Here is a 21,677-nt window from a genome sequence, read left to right on the forward strand (position 1 = left end):
ACTACACTATGGTTGCTTTTTACGCGGCTTTTTTACGCAGATTCCGGAATTTACGCGGTTTTTTATGCGGAATTATTTACGCGGTTTTTTCACGCGGCATGTATCTACCGCGTAAAGGCAACTTTAATGTATTTTGAGCTTTGTGCAGCAATTTTTTTGATGACGTGGGACTAACGTCCATAACGAAGTTAGCCGCATGAATTTGAAAATCTAGTAATTCAACCAGGGAAATGTGGTCAGGTTTTGAGCGCCTATATATCAGTCATTTCTTTTCAGAATATCGGGGTTTTGGCCATCAACCGATCAGAAATTCTTTTACGGTTGAATTGATGTAGCAAAAACCACCAACGGTTTGAGATACCAAATCACTACCTCTCTTCCCAAGCCCAGCTGACACTAACGGATACAACCGATCTGACTTTGTAAACAATTAATAAATAAACGCAGGCTTTTCCCTTTTATTTTCGAATAAGAGAAGGGTTAATTTATGAAATCAGAAGTATTTTTGGCAGGCATCTCAGTTTGTATTGTAGTCAAATTATACTTATTAATTGAAAATCAAAATCTCCCATCTCGCTTCGTTCAAAACTTATTGTCACGTATTTATACGTGTACCAATAAAAGTTGACTAGCCGTAAAATGTTATAATAATTCGTATTTAATAAAGATTATCTCAAGTATTCGTAGGTTAATCGTCTAACACGCGCTGAACTTTCTCATGATTGAGTAGGTAATTTGCGTCAACTTTCATTATCAGTGGATAAGCTTAAACCGTTTAGTCGATTCGACAAAGAAATGCATCACAATCTATCGATGTTTGCGATTTCCGTTCGTTAAAAATGATGGATTTGCATGGGTTCAGTATTTCTGATTATGATATGATGTCTGAGTACTAAACAATCTGATATTATCTGTGAGCATAGTGGCTTTGCTTTCACCACGGGTTTTACCGCTGGTTAGGAAAACCTTCACCAGTGCACGTGTCTGGCTAATGATAAAGTGGCGTTACGGAGTGGATTATTGAAATGCCACACGATAAAGTACCTACTGCAACATGTAGTTCATTAGAAGGTGGATCGTAAACTTCGCTAGATAAATGTGCTAGATGTCGATTTTGATAAGCTTCAATTTCATATCAATACAAGCGGAACGCAACAGCTGCGGGTTGAGGTTTGTAGCGTCAATTGCATTTCTTTTTGCATTCATTGCAGCTTAAGCTCAAGTCAAACTGAACTTGTGGGTTTGTCTGTTACTTTTGGTGACTATTGTTGACTGCTACTCAGCTAGTGATATGACATAGTGCTTCTATAAAAGTACTTGAACCTTTTATTCCGTAACAATAGACTCGAAACTTAAACTTGTGCACAAATTCCTCGTGATTGGAAATTACGAGCGTAAAGTGTTGCACTCTAACGACCCGCTGAATCATTTCTGGATTTATCTGTATTTATTCTTGCTTTCGTTCGAATTCACTACGTACGATAGTATCCGGAATTATTATATCTATTTTCTATCAATATAAAACGGGGTTCAACGTTTTATATTCAGCTTCATTCATCTGAACACATTTTTTAATTATTTTATTCTTTATTATTATCCCTATTCTCTCTGACATACAAACTAACAATTTTATCTTAAAGAGCTGAGATATGAGATAATCATTCATTTTTAACAGGTGCTGGATTAGATTAGGAGTCGTGATTGCGTGATAATTATATTCATCCGTTTTCCAAATTATTCTGGAGAAGCCATTTCCGAAGATGGAGATTCAGGTGGTGCCAGTGGTGAAGTGCTATTACTCATTGGCTAAGTTTTAAATTCTTCAATGCAGTTCCTAGTTCATCGACGATGTTGAGCCTAAACAAAGAATTGTTTTGTATTGAGCTGGTTGCTGTTCAGCTGATTTAGCTAGCCAATTTTGTGATTAATGTTGGCCAGCGATTGCATAAAATCGTTCTCAACTTCCGAAATAGCGAACCTATACATTAGAGAAATGACAAGACACTCACCGTTAAGGCAACTGTCAACATCAAAACGGGCGAGCTGTATAAATTTGCATTGCCGTTATCCGTTTTGATGTTGACAGTTGCCTTAACGGTGAGTGTCTTGTCATTTCTCTAATGTATAGGTTCGCTATTCCGAAACGGCAGTGTAAACTAGTTGTATCAGTTGATTTTTAACTGCTGATATATTACATCCGTCACATTGCTACTTTTGCTTATGGAGGCTTAATATGTGTAAACAGAATTTCTATGTGCTTCATAACTTCCGAAATTGTATTTGGTTGTTCCAGCTGGCGCGCAAGTCGATGAATCACAGCTGTTTCTCATCAGTTTGTTTTGTCAGCTGATTTTGCTGATCGGTTAGTGTACTGAATTCCAATGATGCCGTCACCAAAGTGTAACACGACTCGCACGGTAGCGGAAATGCGATGTTCGAGAAACACTGGAGAAAAATAATAGAAAAACCGTGTCCATGAAAGCACGGTTACACTATATAAATTCCTCCATTAACCTTCAAATCGAACTTTCAAAGGCTTAAGAATCAATGTCAAGTTCAAAATAAAGTTTCAAACAATGATAATTTTTTTTCATGTTCATCTGAATGCACGAACTTGACTTTCAAAACTAAAATTCAAAATTCGGGAATCAAGACTTTACTGCCATCTTCCCTCAGTTTTGTACCCTGTAAACGAAAAGACGAGTATTCGACGATTAGTCGTAACCTAAACCAGCCAATTTATATGGAAACATGAATTGTACGATTTACGATTATGGAACTATTAGGTTTTATTCCATATTAGTTATCTAACCTCCATATAATTTTATGGAGCAAAACCGATTTCAGTTCAAACCTGATACAATTTTGTATTGGCTTGAAACCTTAAACATCGCTTTAAAGATTTGTGATTTGATGGTAATATTAACCCTCTAGTGCCCAGTGCCGCCTTTAGACGGGCTTCAGTCAAACCTCTTAAAAGCTTCAATAAATATAAAAAAAAATCTTTATAAAGCCTAATAGTGATTTTACCGAAGACCGTCTAAAAATTAACTTGGGCACTAGAGGGTTAAATATAATAATATAAAAGTACCGTGGTTCGATCTCCAACCACGCGCACCCCTCCGTGGTCTTTTATTTTTGTTTTTCCAGCTAGGGGGGAAGCTCTTGTAATCATGTTTGGGGGCTCAAACCCTCGTACTTAACTAAAACTTCTATGGACTTAACCACTATAATAGGTCTCAGACAGTAATCAAGTATTCGTAACTGAGATAACTATTTCATCAATAGATAGGGTTACCCACTGCACGGCATCTCACCACATTGAAGCGACGAGTGTCAAGTTCAGTGGCTTAGTGTACGAAAGCGTTCATTGTTTATCATGTCGAATTCTCTCGCTTCTAGTCAGCTGACGGCAGGTGTATAGTGCTGTGCTGAGTGTAAAGAGGTATCGCTGAGAGAATATCTGACTCACCGATTGTACGCGGTGATATCTGCCTGCGCGGGTGGGTTTGACAGCCCAAAGTATTGAACCGAGCGTTTAGTTTAGATCTGGACTAAGTCCAGAGCGGTTGGGTTTTTTTTTGGTCGCTAGCTTCTCTTGCCTCAACTGCACGCACAGTTTACCGGTCGCTCGTCCGTCGTCGATAGTAGTTCTTAGTAGACAAAAAAAAAAAGCTTTTCAAGTGTTGTGATTGTGGCTTTCTGCTGTGGGTAACGCGGTGGCGACTAACGCCGACTAGCCGGCCTGGAAGAGTGCAGTGAGCAAATCAGCGATTTATAGTAGCAAAAACCTGTTACTGGAACTGAAGCGGTTGCATTGTGAAGGGCAAGTCTAATTAGGCCTATCGACAATCCATAAAAAGTGAGTTGTGTATTATTATTATTATTATTATTGGAATGTATAATAAAGTTAAAATGTGTTTAGGCCTGTCGGAATGATTTTAATGTTTGATTAACGTTTCAATGATATATGATATTTCAGTGAATATGTGAAAAATTTAAATGTTTAGAATATCCATATTGGTTATCCGTATGATTCCATGCGAGCGACCAAAAAGATTTTTTTTAATTTAGCTGATACCAGGCCCGCGTTGCTGCGCCATTAAGTTTACGACGACAACCGCATATCTTTCAAATGTACATAATTTCGAACAAATATTAACATTACCATGTTATATCTATAAGGCTGTATGTATTCTGTCCAAAAATATGTATTTCTGAATCATGTTTCTCCAATGTTCTAATTTCTATTAAAACTCTAACGAATACATTCGGGAAAATAGCAATAGTCAAAAATGTTAGAAACATGACGTTACTAAGTTTATTATTTTGGCTAGGAATAGCTGAAGTATTTTATTTGTTCATACAAATTAGCTGAGGTATTGTCCTAAACTTCAACCAAACGTAAACGTAAGCAAATAGAAATTTGTTATTTCGATTCAAAATAATTTGAAAAGTGTATGTGTTTTACAAATGAAAAAGGTATCCATCCATGTTGTTAACTACCTAAACATCATGCTATTTGTTACATTGCTCGCATTATTGCATTCGAGCATGATCACTAAGAATAAGCTCAAAGTAAAATTCTCACTCCAAAAACTAATAAAATAACTCTCTAAAAATTGTGTAGTGTCCCTGAAAAAATTAAAAAATACATCTGGAGTCGATTTCCGGCCTCTGGATATCTTCCTGGTTTTGGAAATATTTATATGAGGTGGTATTTGACCATACCTGGCTGTTCCTTAAATACTGGGAGTAGCTACCTAGGATTTAAGGAATGGGACCGATTTCTGGACTCTGAAGATTATTTTGATTCCGGAAATAACCAAATTGGCTGATTTTTTGAAAATATCATTTTGAGCGTATTAGTAGAATGATATCAATCAAATACCAAAAGAATGAAATATTTCCATTAAATTATACTATCTACTTTGATAGTAGAATTGAATGGAAATTTTTCATTCTCTCATTATTTCATATTGACTGGTACTTCGCCATTTTGGTTGTATTCCTTCAACCGGAAATCACAATCTTGGATTTCAAAATGGTGTTTGGATTAGGTTTATGGTCTCCGGTTATCATATCGATTCTAGAATGACCATTTTCGGCTGATTTCCAGCAATCTGAAGTTGCCACTTAGAATTTGGCGTTTTTCACAAATTCTTTGAATTATAGACGATAAGATTATCTTGTATCAATATACAATATACAATCTTGTATCAATATAACTTTCACCAATCATTTTTAGTTGTTTTCCAGAAAGTGGAAATCATCATTTTGGATTTGGCGTCTGGGGTCGATTTCCGACCTCTGGGTATCATTTGAGTTTCGAAAACAACCATATTGGGTGGTTTTCGCTCATTTTCGGAAAGCGGATATCGCCATTTTGGATTTTAAAATGATGCCTGGATCTGATTTCTGATCTCTGGGTATCATAACGATTCCGGAATGACCATTTTTGGCTGTTTACCAACAACTCGACATTGCAATTTCAACAACTCGATGTTGCAATTTAAGTTGCCACTTCGGAATGAAAATGTCGTCAGGGCTCAATTTTTGGCCTATGTGCATCATTTCGATTACAAAAATACCTATTTTAGGTAGTATTTGGTCATATCTGTAAACCGGAAGTCACCACCTTGGTTTTCAAAACAGCGTCTTGAGTTGATTCCAGGTCTCTTGGCATCATTTCGATTGCAGAAATACCCATATTTGGTGCTGTTCGGTCATTATTTGTTGTTTTTCGGAAACCGGAAGTCGTCTGTGTATGGTCTTTGCAGTCGATTTTTGGCTGCTGGCTATTATTTTGATTCCAAAAATACCGGATGTCGCCATTGTGTTTCTAAATAGCGTCCGGATTTGATTTCCGGTCTCCGGGCATCATCTTGGTTCTCGAATAACTATATTGGCTGTTTTCAAGCAACCGGATATTGCCACTTCGAATTTCAAAATGGCATCTGGGGACGATTTTTGGCCAATGTACATCATCTCGATTACAAAAATGCCCATATTGGGTGATATTTGGTCATTTTAGGAAACCGGAAGTCGCCATCTTGGATTTCAAAATGCTATCTAGAGTTGATCTCAGGTCTCTGGGCATTATCTCGATTCCAAAAATACCCATATTAGGTGATATTTGGTCACATTGGGCTAGTTTTCTGGAAACCGGAGATCGTCATCCTGGATTTCAAATGGAGTCGATTTTCGGCCTCTGAATATCATTTTGGTTAATTGGTCAATTTTACAAAAATGGCTAAATTTTAGGCCAGCCCAGCGGCTTGTAATAAGTGGGTATTTTGGTTCATTTTTTTCCAGTGTTCAATGTTATGATAACACTTTTGAGCCTCAAAAACTCTCACAATTAAATTAAAATAATGATAGGAATAAATTGAAATGATGATAGGAATAATGATTTAGCTGCGCCACTAAGATACAAAAAATCAATATCACAGCATTTACCCTTTATTTGAGAACTCAAGTATACAAAATGATACGATGATCGTGTTTGATTTAGGACTATACAAATAACAAAATTCGCTATTGCTACCCTCCTCTCTGACCACGCTGATGAGAAAATAAAATTAAAATTAATTGAAACAAATACGCTGCTATATGACTTATGTGTACCGAATTATATGATATTCGATGAGGCGGTTTCAAATTTAATAAAGACTGACAACATTTATCCACTTCCTTCCCCTCTTAAATGACAGAGTAATGTAAATACCACGCATCATACTCAGAAACGCCTGTATATAAATTTTCATGATAAATTTCTCAATATTTTGCATATAGTGCAGTTCGAAATACTCCTCCCCTCTTGACTACGCCACTGAGAACAAACAGAAAAGTCTATGTCATAGATACTTTCTTGAGAATTCACTTATACATATTGACACGGTTATCAAGTAAGGTTTTGAAGAGTTTACCCCCCGCCCCATTGTTACGCTTATGAAATACATTAAATTTAAAGTTGTTGAAATATACCACCCACTATAGCTTCCAAACATCGAATTTAATGATGATCGGCGCAGTGGTTTTAAAATCGTTAAACGGTGATGTCATCACCCCTCCCCCCTTACTACGCGAATGAAATACAGAAATCTCTCAAATGACACAGCAACACCACAGAAATACGCTTCATACCAAAAAATCTCTGTGTTTTAAGTTGCACGGTTATTGTAGAAAACGTTTGCATGTTTACAGAGCACAAATTGACAAATTGACAAATTGATTGGGGAACAGACAGACATTCGCATTTATAGATATAGATATACCCTCTTCCTTACTACGCCACTGAGATACAGGAAAATCAATGTTATAGAAACATACTTCACTTATACAAATTGGAACGGTGATCAATTTATGTGTTTAGGTGTTTTCAAATAACAAATATTAGCTCCCCCTCCCTTGCCACGCTTATTGAATGAGTAAAATTCAAACTCATGAAATATATCAGCTACTGTAGATTCTACATACCGAATTTAATACTGATGGGTCCAGCAGTTTCAAAATCATCAAAGGTTGACATGTTAACCCCCTCCGCCCCCTCATCCTTACAACGCCTCTGAGAAACAAAAAAGTCGTCGGACAGTAACGACGCAAGAATACATCTCAGACTCAAAAACATCTGTATATAAGTTTGCACGGTTATCGTAAAGGAAGTTTTCTCGTTCATGAAACACAAATTCACCCCCCTTTGCCTACGCTTGTGAGATAGAACAAAACTAATATTTTAGGATTACTCCCCGTGCTCGCAAACCCATATGAACAAATTTTCACGGTAATCGGTCCAGTAGTTTTTGAGTCTATAGGGAACAGACAGACAGACATTCGCATTTATAGATATAGAAAAATAGGCACAATAAATACGGGTTTTATAATTAGTTTAGGACGAAATGGTTATAAAAACATTGCTAGCGAAACGGTCGCGAATCATTCAAGACTGTGGTAAAAAAGACAAAAGCGAAGAGTTATTTAATATGAAATTCATTTTTATTACCAAGTTCGCTAAATATTCAAATAATTGTAGAGCATTAGCATGATGCCGCTCTGAAATCAGTGATATTAGGGGATGATAAACAATATATAGATGCATTGAGAGTAATCTCTTCAACAGTGCTCCGAAGCGTTACCTATTGTTGCTAAACCATTACTGTGTCCGTTTGTGTGACATTTAAATCTAAAGTTTAAATACTTTATTTGAATTAACTTTTATGACTAGTTATCCTAATTCTTAATGAACGAAAATCTCACCTTTTTTTGCGAGAATAAGAATGATTGAGAAAAAACTCACAAAAAAAATCCAATTGAATGTGACTAAATGACAATGACTAAAAAAATGTTTCGAACATAAATTGTTAATTAATGCAAACTGATTTTTTGAATGAACTCCATAGTAAGATTTTTCAAAAGTGTGTTTTAACAGTTTATGGCTTTGAGTGGCGAACTAAACCACTATAGAAAAAAAAGTTTATGGCTTTTTAAATTTGTTAAAGTTCGACAGCAGTATGGTGAATAATGTATCGTTCTTCAGAATTATGTGAATGACAGGCGAGATAGCTCTCGATAACCAAAATCACGTACATAATTGATTCCAAACTTACATGATTCTTGTTGGGGAGAGTTGTACCACATCATTCGAGCAAAAAACATCTAATAGACGAAAAAAAAATCATTCGTGAAAAATTGTGGACTTTTGCTTACTTTTTTTGGCTCGCTGAAAATCCCTCGCTATCGCTCCCAATGTAAAATGCTGATTCTTCCAAATCAAATAGTGGAGGTGGCATAATTTTCATTTTTCAGTCCCAAAATAGTCTTACAACTGATACCCATGAAATATTGTAAAAACCAGAACTATATAAATAAGATCAAATCAAGAATAAACTGGAAGATGGATCTCGTAAATAAATCTAAATAAATAGTTCAAACTGGAAGCTTTGCTTTTATAGTTATGGGTGTAGAATGTGGAATGAGTTTCAAATAGGCATTAGGCAGCATCCCATTAAGTAAATGAAATGTAAAGTTTGACTGGTTTGACCATCCACAAATAACCCTAGTTTGACCTGATCTGTCCTATCGTCGCTAGTGCGTAATGAACAAGGCTTTAAAAAAAAAAATCACAGCCAAAGTGCAATCACCGTGATAGCTTGGAGTACGATTAAAACTAAAGGCCCAGATAGACAAAATAGAAGGCCTGATCCTCATCACGCGTGACTGGGCCTTAAGGGGTTATATACTCTTTTGGTGGAGAAAAATGAGGGAAGTTCGAGCTTATTTTCAAGTGTATAGCACCATCTTTATTGCATCAAAGTGGTGTTTTTCTAAAAGTACAGTTTATTAACAACAACAAAAATACGTTTGATTTTGAGATATACCAATTAATACTGGAGTAATGGCCGTTTCCATGAAACGCTTTTTTTCGCAGAGGCTTGCGGTGATACTGATGGATACTTAGCGGGTCAACTGAATTCAAAAAACTCATATTATTTCATTAGTTTAGAAGTGTGCCTTGCCAAAAATACAACCAATTTCTCAATCGAGGTAAAACATATTGCATGGAAGTCAAGAAAACAAAAAATAACATAATTTCATTTCTACCGAACAATCTTGTGAAACAGTTTGGAAAGATCGGATAACCAACATGAATGGTAAAGTTATTGTACTTTTCAGATTTTTGGGTCTCGTTCTGCACATCGCACAGTGCGTTGAATGTAGGGTAAGACGGGACAAAAATCAAAACTACACGATTTTGTCGATAAAACATGTTGATGTAACAAGGAAAGTTGTTCGTTACCTTCAGAGCTACCAAATGCATAAAAGTCTTATGTGATACAGTAAATCACAAAACTGTCCCAAACGCCAATGCACTCATCCTATACCAGAAACCGTTAATCTCTTTGAAAAAGTTGTACAAACTGCTGTTTCTATGTTTTACTCACTTTTACATAATTGCAAAAGTGACTTATGCGCAATAATAACAAAAAAAAAATATTTTTAGGTATTCTTTTACGTATAATTTTTATTATTTTTTGTATATTCAATTACCAGAGTAACAAACAATTTAAAATTCTTCAAGATGCATATTATATTATCAAGTCAAGTTTTGGGTCATCTTTAGACGAATTGGAATAGTTGTTCGAAACGGTAGCAGCAAATACTAATTCTTTTGGGGAGTTATTTTCAACAAGCTCTGCAACTCGCGGTTTTTTTAATTCTGGTTGAGCAGCTTTCAAGAAGTTTCTGAGGACGCTTACGAGAAGAAATGTGGTTGTATTCATAATTATTATTCTCACCGAATCGAGGGAGAGCAAGCGGTGACTCCAACAAAATTTCATGCTTTTTCATGAAATACTTTTTTATTCTATTGCATTTCTCCCATTTCGAATTAAATTTTGAACGATATACAGCAGAAAACTTGTGCAAATTTTCATAAACATGCTCAACTGTGTCTTCTAGTAGAGACAATATCGAAATAAACATGATGTTCTTTTGCTTGCGTTGCAGTTAAACCAGTTTTCAAATATCTGCCGCTTCACGAGCGATCGGCATTGACATACGAAAAATAAAAAATCTCTCAGAGTTGCAAGAAGTTGCATCTAATTTTTATATATTTTTTAGAGGACACTTCAAGCAAACTTTTGATGTATGTTTTAGAGAGGAACTTGGTGGAACTTTTTTTAAACCGCTAACGAAAGTTTGAGTTCGCGTATTTTTAAGGATTAACACCTTCACCAACTCATGATACCGATTAATCATACACGCAATCGAAACCAAGTCTCTCTATCAATGAAATATATTGCACTAACCTTGATTCTTATTTTCCATTTTGTGTTATTGGAATACCCGAAGTAATTAAGTTTTACCAACGTTTAGAAAACGTGCGACAATTTAGCACGAAATGTGAAACTAATGATTGCTCTGGACGCTAACGCTTGCTATGCTTGTATTTGTGATGCTTCCCAAAGCTCACCAATACTTGTTCACAACCCAAGAGATATCTATGAACATTTCTGGGTACTTGGTGCATCCAAATAAAAAAGAAAGAAAAACGTTTTTTGTCTATTGCTCAACGCACTGTGCTATTCAGTTTCGTATGTTTGAACAAAATGATTGACTGGGAAGTATACATGAAGTTTTTACAGTAGTCCCAAGCATTTTTATATAAACTGGTAAACCGCTTTCAGTACTACAAGATGTATAAGGGGCCATCCATATTCCACGTGGAGAGATTTTTAACAATTTTTGATAGCCACCCCCCCCCCTCCCCCTCCGTGGACAACTGCCCATATAAATTCTAAAAATTTTGTATGGACCGTGGACATTACATAGACCCCCCCGCACGCTGTCCACGTGGAATGTGGATGGCCCCTAAAGAGAGGATAAATTGGATTGATGAGAAACAAATATATCGTCTCTCTATATTTTCAATGACGTTGAAATAAACTACCGTACGATCTCATAATTTTCCTAAAAAGACGTCTAACTTGTCGTAAAAAAATCTTAAATTGGTCAAACGGCTTAAAAGCTAAAAATTTTTCAAAATAAAATAATTTGAATTATAAAAATTTTTGCACCACCCTAGTTTATAAAGGAGTACCCTAAGAACCAAACAAAAAAATACTATTCTTAAGTTTTTCGATGAAGAACGAGTAAGTGAACCACCTAAATATTCATCTTACCATATTCTTCTGGTCGCTTTTATTTCGCTCTTAACTTCCAACTACTCGACTAAATCAAAAGGTAAAATAGAACTACTTTCACTTTAAAAAAAAGAGTTAAATTTCACAGTAAATTGGACAAATAAGAGCAATGAGATTAATTTAGGTGTTGAGATGAATATAAGAGCGGTTCAAACATGATTGGAGCAAAAAAAAATCTGATCATGAAAAAGGTCCAACAGCACTTTAGGTGCATAAATTGCTATTTTCAACATTTTCTGAAAAAGACTTTTGAAAAAGACTTTCAGGTTTTTCCGACTTTTGTTCAGAGACCTGCCACTGTGTACCGTCGTGGGGGAAATAAAATGCGAAGCGCTCTGCCAGTCATTGCCATCCAGTGTGAGAGAGATCTCGTCTTCCATCACCACCGCCACGTCGCGATTCGCCGGAAAAATCGACTTGGTCGACTTTATTCAGACGCTGCCGCTGCGTCATTGCCTGCAGCTTCGAAACCAGGGAACGGGACTGCTGTTACCTTAAATATATGTTCATGTTCGCCAGGTACTTTTTCACTGTTTAGCTGGTCGCACCGATCTCCCGGCCAAACGCACGCAGCGATGTAGCTACCTCGGTCTTCCTCTTCAGCATTCTTTGGAGCTTCTTGTCGCTCAGAGTCGTCAGCCGTCCGATGTTCGTGTTTTCGCCAACTACTAATTCGACTAATAGCTGTCAATTTTTTTCTGCTGACTCATGGGTTACTATGATTGATGCTGCATGAAAAATCGGCAATTTTTGTCCATTTGTTTATTGTAAACGTAAAAACAAAAAAAAGCCATTGAGTTCAGATTGAGGAGCTTGGCAGCCATTCACTCTTATCCTGAAAATCCATCATATTGTTCCTGCGCCAGTGTTGAACCAGAATGCGTTGTCTTGCTGGAACACATAGTGGTCATCTCAGAGAGTTTTCAAAGATTCGGGGCAACAATTTTATCTAGGACATCCGTTTTATAATATACGAATGCGAAGAACTCGAGCAGCTGCACCGAACACACGAAACACGAAAAATTCGCAGTTGCAGTGGCCATAGGCGTAGCCAGAGGGGGGCAGAGGGAACCGTCAACAATGGTTGAACAGCGGTTGAGTGCTCTCTGCTTGCTGGGTGTTCATCGGCAGTCGCAGATGGTTGACAACAATCGTGAAAAATTTACTGAATTAGCGCTGGAACATGGTGTCTTCGGTTTCTTACCATCTTGCTTCAAAGAATTTCGCTGATACGGTGCACTCTTTCTGTACCTGACGGCGTGAACTGTAGATTTCGAGCCGCTGCTTTGTTGCTCGATGATCCTGGCGTCTTCAATAAAGCTGGCACTTGAAATGGTCTGGTGTTAAGGTCTGAACTGAAAATCTTCACAGGCTCGATTGACGTTGCCGCCGTAGCTGATAATATCCTCAGATTCGCATTTCACTTACTCCAGACACATGAACCGCTTCCGGAACGTTGACGTTTGATGCCCGAAGATTTTATTGAGAATCTTGACTGTGTCTTCAAACTTCACGTCCTTGGGAAGCTCTGGCAGGATGTAGTTGAGATAGCGGCTGTGCGAATGAGTGTTCAGCTTCCGGAGAAGTAGACGTACCTTCGCCGCATCATTCAGCTGGCCTGCGTCGTTCTCGAAGAGGTCCTGGTAGCGGTTAAACCAGCGTCTGAACGTAACTCCGTTTTCTTCGTCGAAGACAAACTCTGTAATGTTCGATGAGACACTCTAAAATCTGCACCGTGTCTGATACTGAGGCTGCTGCTACTGGGCCGCCATCTGCTGTATAAGTTGGGCCATCTTGAGAAGCATATCTTGAATTCCCGGTTGCGGCTGCCAATCAACTTTATCTTCTGCCATGTTCGTGGATTCTTGAGATCCTCGTCGCCAAAATGATCTGTCCAAATATTTAAATGAACTTGAGTTTTTACTAAAGAACATCTATTTATCTGGATTATCTGGAACATCTGAACAAAGAATACAGTAAGATTTATTTTTACACGAGGGATGCGTTCCAAATTTGTATGGGGTCGCGTAAAAAAAGCCTTTTTTTAGTTGTGAATATAACGAAGAAAACCGTTTTAAAATGTTTGAAACTCGTTTGAATATGATAGTGTCAATATAGTAGTCAATCTAGAGCAGTGAAGGAAATGAAATGATTTTGAGCTGATTGTTTTTTCATCTTGAGTTGTGCACATCATGAAGTGCACAGTTCATGACTAAAATTGTATCCTCTCAATACGTAATAAAATGTTGGTGCCTTGGTCACTCGGAGATGACAAATACAACAGTTGACTATAGTCTATACATAGTCTATAGTATACATACAATACAACTCTGAGAATAGAGTGATGCGCGTTGCTCCGTTGTAATTCTCTCTTCGTACGTGGCGCATCGTAGGAAAAAAAACGATAGCAACAAGCAAAAGAATAATTGAGAGTCCCATAAATGTTGGTTGGATTGCATCTCGCATCGCAGTGACGCAGCAGCGATGATGCGGTGCGGTGATGATGGGAGGGAGAGTAAGTAGTTCGGAAGGTATTTTTTTCAGCAGGTTTTCTATAGCAGCCAAACAGATACCAAAATGTGCTATGTTTGTTACCGAGAAATCATACGTTTGTTGTATTGCGTTGCGATTTCGTCAATGACATTACTCACTAGTTTTTGTTATGATTAGTGAATGGAATATTTTCCTCATACTAATTTGGGTAGTAACGTTATGGAAGAGTGAGAGGGGATGGAGTTTTGAAAATCTTTGAATAATGCTTGACTTGCTTTTGAACTGGTTTTGGATGCATTATTGCAGATTTTGATACTACATTTTCACGTTTCAGTGCTTCGATTTTCAGGTTTTAGTGCTGAATGCCAATTGTGTTAAACCGAATATATTTGTACAGAAGTACAGAAATAACACCGAGAGGTAAAATAAGGCTTCTTTAGCAAAAATTTGTAGAGGTTTGCAGAATTATCATTCTTATTAAACGTATGCTGGCAACGACATTTTTATTATCACTGGACTTGTTTATTCATACTAAATTCAACAAGGAACTTGGAATATAAGCATAACAACTCAGATCTTTTTTTCCCTTCTGAAAATATAAGATTATAACACATTAGACCTTTCCATTTGCTGGTCAAAACATCTCGAATTAACTGGGTGGTTTCGAGTAACAATGTTTAGTTTAAAAATCGATATATCTGCACCGGAATCTATTAAAAAGGTGCAGACTCTTTCTGCCATCTGCACTCCAACTCTTATAAAGTTTGATGCAGTCATATTTATTGTTAATACATTTGATCTAAAAAATGCTACTCTAAATTATTATTTAGATTTTGTGCCGTTTGTGGTATCGGCGTTTGCATTGGTACTCTTACTGGTAAATTTATTGGTACCAAGGCATTTTGGTTTTGTTGCCCTCCATTAGGTGCTATATTTTGTAGAGCACTCGCTAACATCATTCTATTTCTAAAATTTTGTTGGTTTCGAAAATTATGATTAAAATTATTATTGTTAAAATTATTGTTGTTATTATAATTTTGTGAATTTCGCATGTTATTCTGCCACATGTTCCTGTTAGTAGGATAGTTTCTATTGAAATTATTCCTAGGTTCTGTATTGAAACGTCTTTGGTTTCTGTTTATGGTATAACCGGTTCCTCTTCCTCTGTTTCTAAAATTTCTTTGGTAATTAGTAGAGTTATTGTTATTATAATTTCTGTTAGTATTCTGACTCTGACTGAGAGCGACCACTTTGTCGTTCTCGTTTACCTTTATTATCGCTTCATTTATCGAAGTGAAAGTTCCAGCTTTCAAAATAATCTTAGTATCATTATTTTGAATGCCTTCAATTAAAGCGTGAACACCAGCTTTTGTTGTCATTTTATTAGCAACATCTGCTGGTATGTTTTGTGAAAGATATGTGTTGTGTAACTTTTCACACAGAGTTTCAATTTTTGTGCAGAATTTATTTACATCGCCTCGATGCTTAGTAGCATTTAATTTTGAAACGATGTTGTCAGGAGTAGTAGTGTCTTTACACTTTGCTTTAACTACTCTGACAATGTCGTTTATTGTGTTAATTGTTTCTGGTAAAGCATTTCGCGCTTTACCCGAAATCCGTGTCTTAATGAACTTTATAGCCATTTCAGTTTGGCTTTTAGGAATCATCTCTTGCAATAGTTCAAGAGAGTCAATAAATGCCGCTAGTCCATCTGCATTGCCGTCATAGGGCTGCACGATGAATGTCGCCTGTTTGACATCAAACGTTGGTTCAGGTGTCGTCGACATTTTTGGTAAGTCACTTGTTAAATTTTGATTTGTTTGTAGTTTTCTACGTAGTATTGGTTTTGTATTTCCTAAAATTTTCTTATGCTTTGTATAAGTTATTAAACCTAACGTAGCGTTCTCAAGAACTTCGTTGAGCTCGTTTAACAATTTTAGCTTTTTGTGTATGGTTTCGTTAGAAAGCTTAGTGTTAACAGCCTTCCTACAATAAAGGTTCAGTTCCTGTAAATGTCTTGTTTCTTTAATCGTCCATAACTCGTCGTCACTCATAATAGTATAACTTCAGTCATTTGTTTATTTGTACTCTTGTACTATGTGGTATTGGTTTATAAAATTTAGATAGTTCGTTGATTTTGATTTATAAAATAAATATAATTATAATATATTGTTGCATTTTATAGGACATGTATATATTTTTTTTTGTATTGGTTGTACTTATCTTAACTATATTTAGTTTGGTAGGTTTAGCATCTTCCACGTCTTGATGAATTCCTGTGTAAGGTCCTCTGCGACTTCTATCCCTCTTTCAAACCTAGTAAGTTTGATTTCCAGCTTTCCTCTAACTTTGAAGGTGAGTAATATTTCGATTTCTCGTTCTCCACATTTCGCGTATCTTTTCTGGACAAATGGGGTGATTGCCTTTATCGCCCGCTCCCACATTTGGAAGTATTTCACACACTCTTCGAAGTCGTCCAGAATATGTTTCGTCGTTTTCACTCAAATTGTTTTTTTTTTCTTTCATTAAGTTTTAATATTTTCTTTAGGCATTTATGTCATTTAAGCTTTTGGCTATCTTAACTGCACGTCTATCAATTCGTTTGTTTAAGAGTTCGTATGCAGTTATTATTTGTTGTATTATATTAATCAGTAAGACTGACCATATTAAAACTTCGTGAGATTGCAGCGCTCCGCTGTGTAACTCTTGACTATTAATTATTTTTACTTAAGGGGTCCCCGTTGTGGGATGTTTCCACTTTAGAATAGGTTTTACCCATATTGGTATTATTATGATTTATTTTTGTTCAAAAAAAAAAAATTTCACATTTCACTATAGTTTTTTTTAACGTACGTATGTGTTTCACTGAAATTCTTCGATTATTTCGCTACGTTTTACTGAATTTCTTCAATTGTTTCGCTATGTTTCACTGAAGTTTTTCGATTGTTTCGCTAAAATTCTTCACTATTATTCATCGAATCCAATATCTCGCGCCCATCACTATTTTAACTTCTAAAATTTTTATCCCGGTTCGCTAAGTCCGGTTTTGTAAGCAGTTATTTCACAACCATCGGTGATTTCTCACTATCATTTATTGAGTTCAATGTTTCGCGCCCATCACAATTTTAACTTCTCAAATTTTTATCCCGGTTCGCTAAGTCCGGTCGCCATATATTTTCTATATTTCTGAGTACAAATGACATAAAGTATTTACAGATCAAATTTGTAACGGCTAATTTAACAAACATATTTACCCTAGTAAAAATGTTATGCAACTTAAATTCAAACAAAATATGGCAAGTGTTTTTTACGTCTAATGCCTGATTAATACCTGATAAAATCTGCAATATTTTGCAAATCATTAAAACTTTTTCTATCTTTCACAACAGTTCGAAAAACATAGAGTTCTCCAACAATTGGTATGATAAAAAGCTCGACGAAGCTTTTTTCCTGATTGGTCTGATTTCAATTAGTCGAATGTTCGCGGAATACCAGTTCAAGAAACACTAGTTAGGGCCAACAATAGTGGTCTTAGAAGGCTTCGCGCTCATTCCACAGCCTTCCGACCGAAAAGCATTGTCACAACGATTATAAGGTTAGTTTCAGAGCTATATGCTCTGTACTGAAAACAGTTACAGTTTGAACCTTTGTTTTATTTTTGTTTTGGAAATATTTGAACTGTTATTAAAATTTGTATACACTTGTAACAGTAAGGAAAAAATTCTTAATACATATTTAGAAGAAATTTGTTTTGTAAGTTCTCCGTACGTCACAATTGAATCAGTTGTAATACACCCTGTTGACACAGTGCGGTTCGATGGTTCGATTTTGGTAACATATTTATTTGCTTTCATTGACCACAGGGGGTTTGCTTCTGAAAAGTTGGTTGGGTTTGTAACGACAGAAGTTGTTTGGCCATAATGGGTCAAGTAGGAGAAACATGCTGTTAGTGATAAATCAAACGGGCCCGTAACATCAAAATTGCACAAAAGCTTGAAAACTCCGAAATTCAAAGAGTAGTAAATCTAGAATTTGTTTATATTAAAATGTTGATCTGACTTAACACCAACTAATTATATGTAAGGAACTACCCATCGTGAGAAAGTTGAAGAGGTTGTTTATTAGACACGACCGCAGAGTTAACCTAGAATACGACAGCCTGTCTTAAGTCAATGTATTTCTTGCAATAGGTTTGGGAATACACTCAATGGGGTTAATCAATTCAATGGTCTCTCTGTTCCAGATGACGTTTACCTCTACAGACGGCACCGGTAACGACAAAGAACAACAGCAGAAGCTATGTGCAGCTAAGCAGTTTCACTTGACGCCATATCCAAAACAAGAATGAAATTGTATTGTTTTTGGCTGTCTTTTGTATCAAGTTGCACTGAGAAAGCTTAATTTAGGCAGTGGCTACGATGAGGGTCAATAGTGCATTCCCGGTAACCTAGGTTTAATACGAACAATTTTCTGCAGTTTGCAGTAGCGTAGATAATTTTAAAACTGATCGCTGCAAATAGTAGGACTTGAGCGAAAAATTATGTGTATCACTGGCGCAAACATTCTTCAAATAAATGTTAAAATACGCTCAGTAAACTTTGAGGCTTAGCTGAAGTCAAAATAGGTTAATAATGTTTGTCAATACCATTTATTGACAACTGAATATTGTTTTTTGACATGGCAAATTTTTGATTTAGTTCTGAATGATTTACTGTGTAAAATCAACATGAGATGATTTATTTGAAACTATATATGATAATTTTTATCGCTATACTGCTAGTCACGCACGCTATATAGCTAGCCACGCACGCTGTAGATATGCACACACGCTATATAGCTAGCCACGCACGCTATAAACATGCACAGACATGCTATAGACGTGCACAGACACGCTATAGACAAGCACAGAAACTATATAACCATGCACACGCAAGCCACGCACGCTATAGACATGCACGCGCTATATAGCTAGCCACGCACGCTAGCGACACACGCTATTAAAATTCACACACGTTATATATGTGCACACACCCTATATATATATATATATATATATATATATATATATATATATATATATATATATATATATATATATATATATATATATATATATATATATATATATATATATATATATATATATAAATATATATATATATATATATATATATATATATATATATATATATATATATATATATACACCCTGGAAGATGGTGGCTTCTCAAACCACCTGGCGGTGCGAGTCTCATTTAATTTCTGGCTGTATTCACCCAACGATATCTGAATTGAATTACCACTGGTGGGGTCCAACTCAGATCAAAAGGGGGCCGAACTGAAAAAGTTAGGTTCTGCAGCTAACCACTACCACCGCCGCTGTTGCCCGCTGCTGCTCCACGTCGCCTTTGCCCACTGCCATCGCTGCTACTGTCCGCCGCTGCTGCCTGCTGCTAGTAAACTGAGATTGCTTGAGGAGAAGCAGTCTCTTATATAGCCCAACGAGTGCATTCCTGGCTAACTAGGTACTCCATTCTGTCGTCCTTTTTAGGGAAAGGCAGCAACAACCAATCAAAGGTCGACATTTACGTTTCGACAAGGTTCAACAGTTTTCAATAGTACAATAGTTCGAACAGTCAGATTACAATTTTCTGCATTTGGACGGTTGCTTAACCCTTTCCCGCTCATGGTGACTCTAGAGCACCAAGAATTATAATCACCATATCTTGACATAAAGTAGTTTGTTGTGCTTACGATTGTTCTATAAACTTTTATATGCTGCCTCAGAGCATCACTGGGCATTTTCTTCAAAATACTACAGTTGATAGTAATTTTAGTTAGTCTACAAAGTGTTCAGCTTGAATTTTCTCGTGCAGCTATAAATTTTAAACATAAACCTTGTGAGCGTTAGAGGGTTAAATGATTTTCCAATCGATTGCTGCAAAAATGACGGAAATCGGTTGAAAACTGACTGAGTTTAGAACGTTTGAAATTGGACAATTTTCGTGACGCTCTCCATGTTTTCGGTTTTCGAAATTGGATCCCTGCATTGAAGTTGAACCCCTATATATGTTGCCGTAAGACGTATTCTACGTTAAAAAAATCAATTTTGTCAATGATCAAAGAACAACTTTATTTGAAATAAAAAAGTCTTTCTCTCTCTCTCCAGCTCGGGGAAAACTAATAGTGTCAGAAAGATCGTAGCTCTAGCCCCGCAATTGTCCTGTACACTCAACAGTTGGCTGCGAAGTCTGTGTGTAATAAACAGAAGTTAAAATTTTAAGACGGAATGTAGCACCAAGGCATTGCTTTACATTATCAATACACAAAATTTAAAATTGTTAAAAAAGTTGTTTAAGTTAATATTTCCGAAATCTCATTTTTTGTTATGAAAAAACTATAAACGGTTAGCTAAATATTTGTTGTCTGATCATGGCAAACTGAGAGAGAAAAAGTTACGATGGCAGTTCGTAACGTTAGTGACTTTTGGCCGATAGCTACAATTTTCCACCGCCGTGCATCGGAAATTGCCATTCTCCGCCACAAACATTTGCCGAACTTTTTCGGATACATTATTTTTTCTTAGCCCTTTGTCCATCTTGACGCCTTATACCGACAAAAGCTTCTAACCAACTAGCAATTTGCACTTCCGCTTGCACCTACCAGCTATACGTTATTCACCAACCATGGAGGTCTGTTTGCAAATGTGCGAGGAATAAGAATAACTCGCACACTGACGACGATGTCAACGCATCATAGGCTTGATTTATACGTATTCATTAGTCGCTAGAAGCGATTTTTTTCCATCGGTGATCTAGAGACCAAAATTTAATATTTTAAATTTTCAGTACTTACACCAAAAATTGTGAATTTTTTTGAAAACTGATATATGGTACCTAGTGGCCTGAAACGGAAAACGTGATTGAAATGAGGTCGATATCTTGTACCGTTTTTGAGTAATTAAGAAAAGCAAATCGTGTAAAAAAGACCTTACTGTAATCAAATTTTTCACTCTGATGCCAAGGACAACTTTTCACTGATTGCCTTGATGTAACAATCACTAAACAACTAGTGTTTATTTCTGATTTTAAAATACCATTTTTTTACTTCCAAAATTTTGGAGAACTTGCCCCCCCCCCCCCTATTTGAAATCCTGGCTACGCCCATGACAAGAGCTATGGAGAATCCTTGACGAAACGGCTGAAACAAGACTGATTAAGGCTACGATGGAGAATGTGAAGTGTTGTATGACGCGCTGGAGGGTGTTATGAGACGGGCGAGGTTCAACATGCGGGGTACGATTTCCAATATATCATGTCAATTTATCTGCTTTGCGGATGGTGTGGATATTGTCGGCAGAAAATTTGAGGCGGTGACAGACCAGTACACCCAACTAAAACGTGAATCAGATAGGATCGGATTAAAGAATAATACGTCTTAAACATTGTATAAGCTTGTGGGCGGGTCCGAGTACGACAGGAC

General features: G+C 36.6%; 2 protein-coding genes across 2 annotated transcripts in view; one reads left to right on the forward strand and one right to left on the reverse strand.

Annotated features, from left to right (window-relative positions):
- Positions 1–21,677, reverse strand: part of LOC129725948 (general transcription factor IIH subunit 2) — a 102,694-nt gene that overhangs the window by 6,426 nt on the left and 74,591 nt on the right. The gene's annotated exons all lie outside the window — the stretch shown is intronic.
- LOC129725945 (cationic amino acid transporter 3-like) overlaps positions 3,538–21,677 on the forward strand; it is a 51,290-nt gene continuing 33,150 nt past the window's right edge. The window contains exon 1 of the mRNA XM_055682398.1: positions 3,538–3,862. The gene's annotated coding sequence lies outside the window, so the exon portion shown is untranslated. The remainder of the gene's footprint in view (positions 3,863–21,677) is intronic.

The sequence above is a fragment of the Wyeomyia smithii genome, chromosome 2 (assembly GCF_029784165.1).
Source record: "Wyeomyia smithii strain HCP4-BCI-WySm-NY-G18 chromosome 2, ASM2978416v1, whole genome shotgun sequence".
In the NCBI taxonomy this organism is placed as follows: Eukaryota; Metazoa; Arthropoda; class Insecta; order Diptera; family Culicidae; genus Wyeomyia; species Wyeomyia smithii.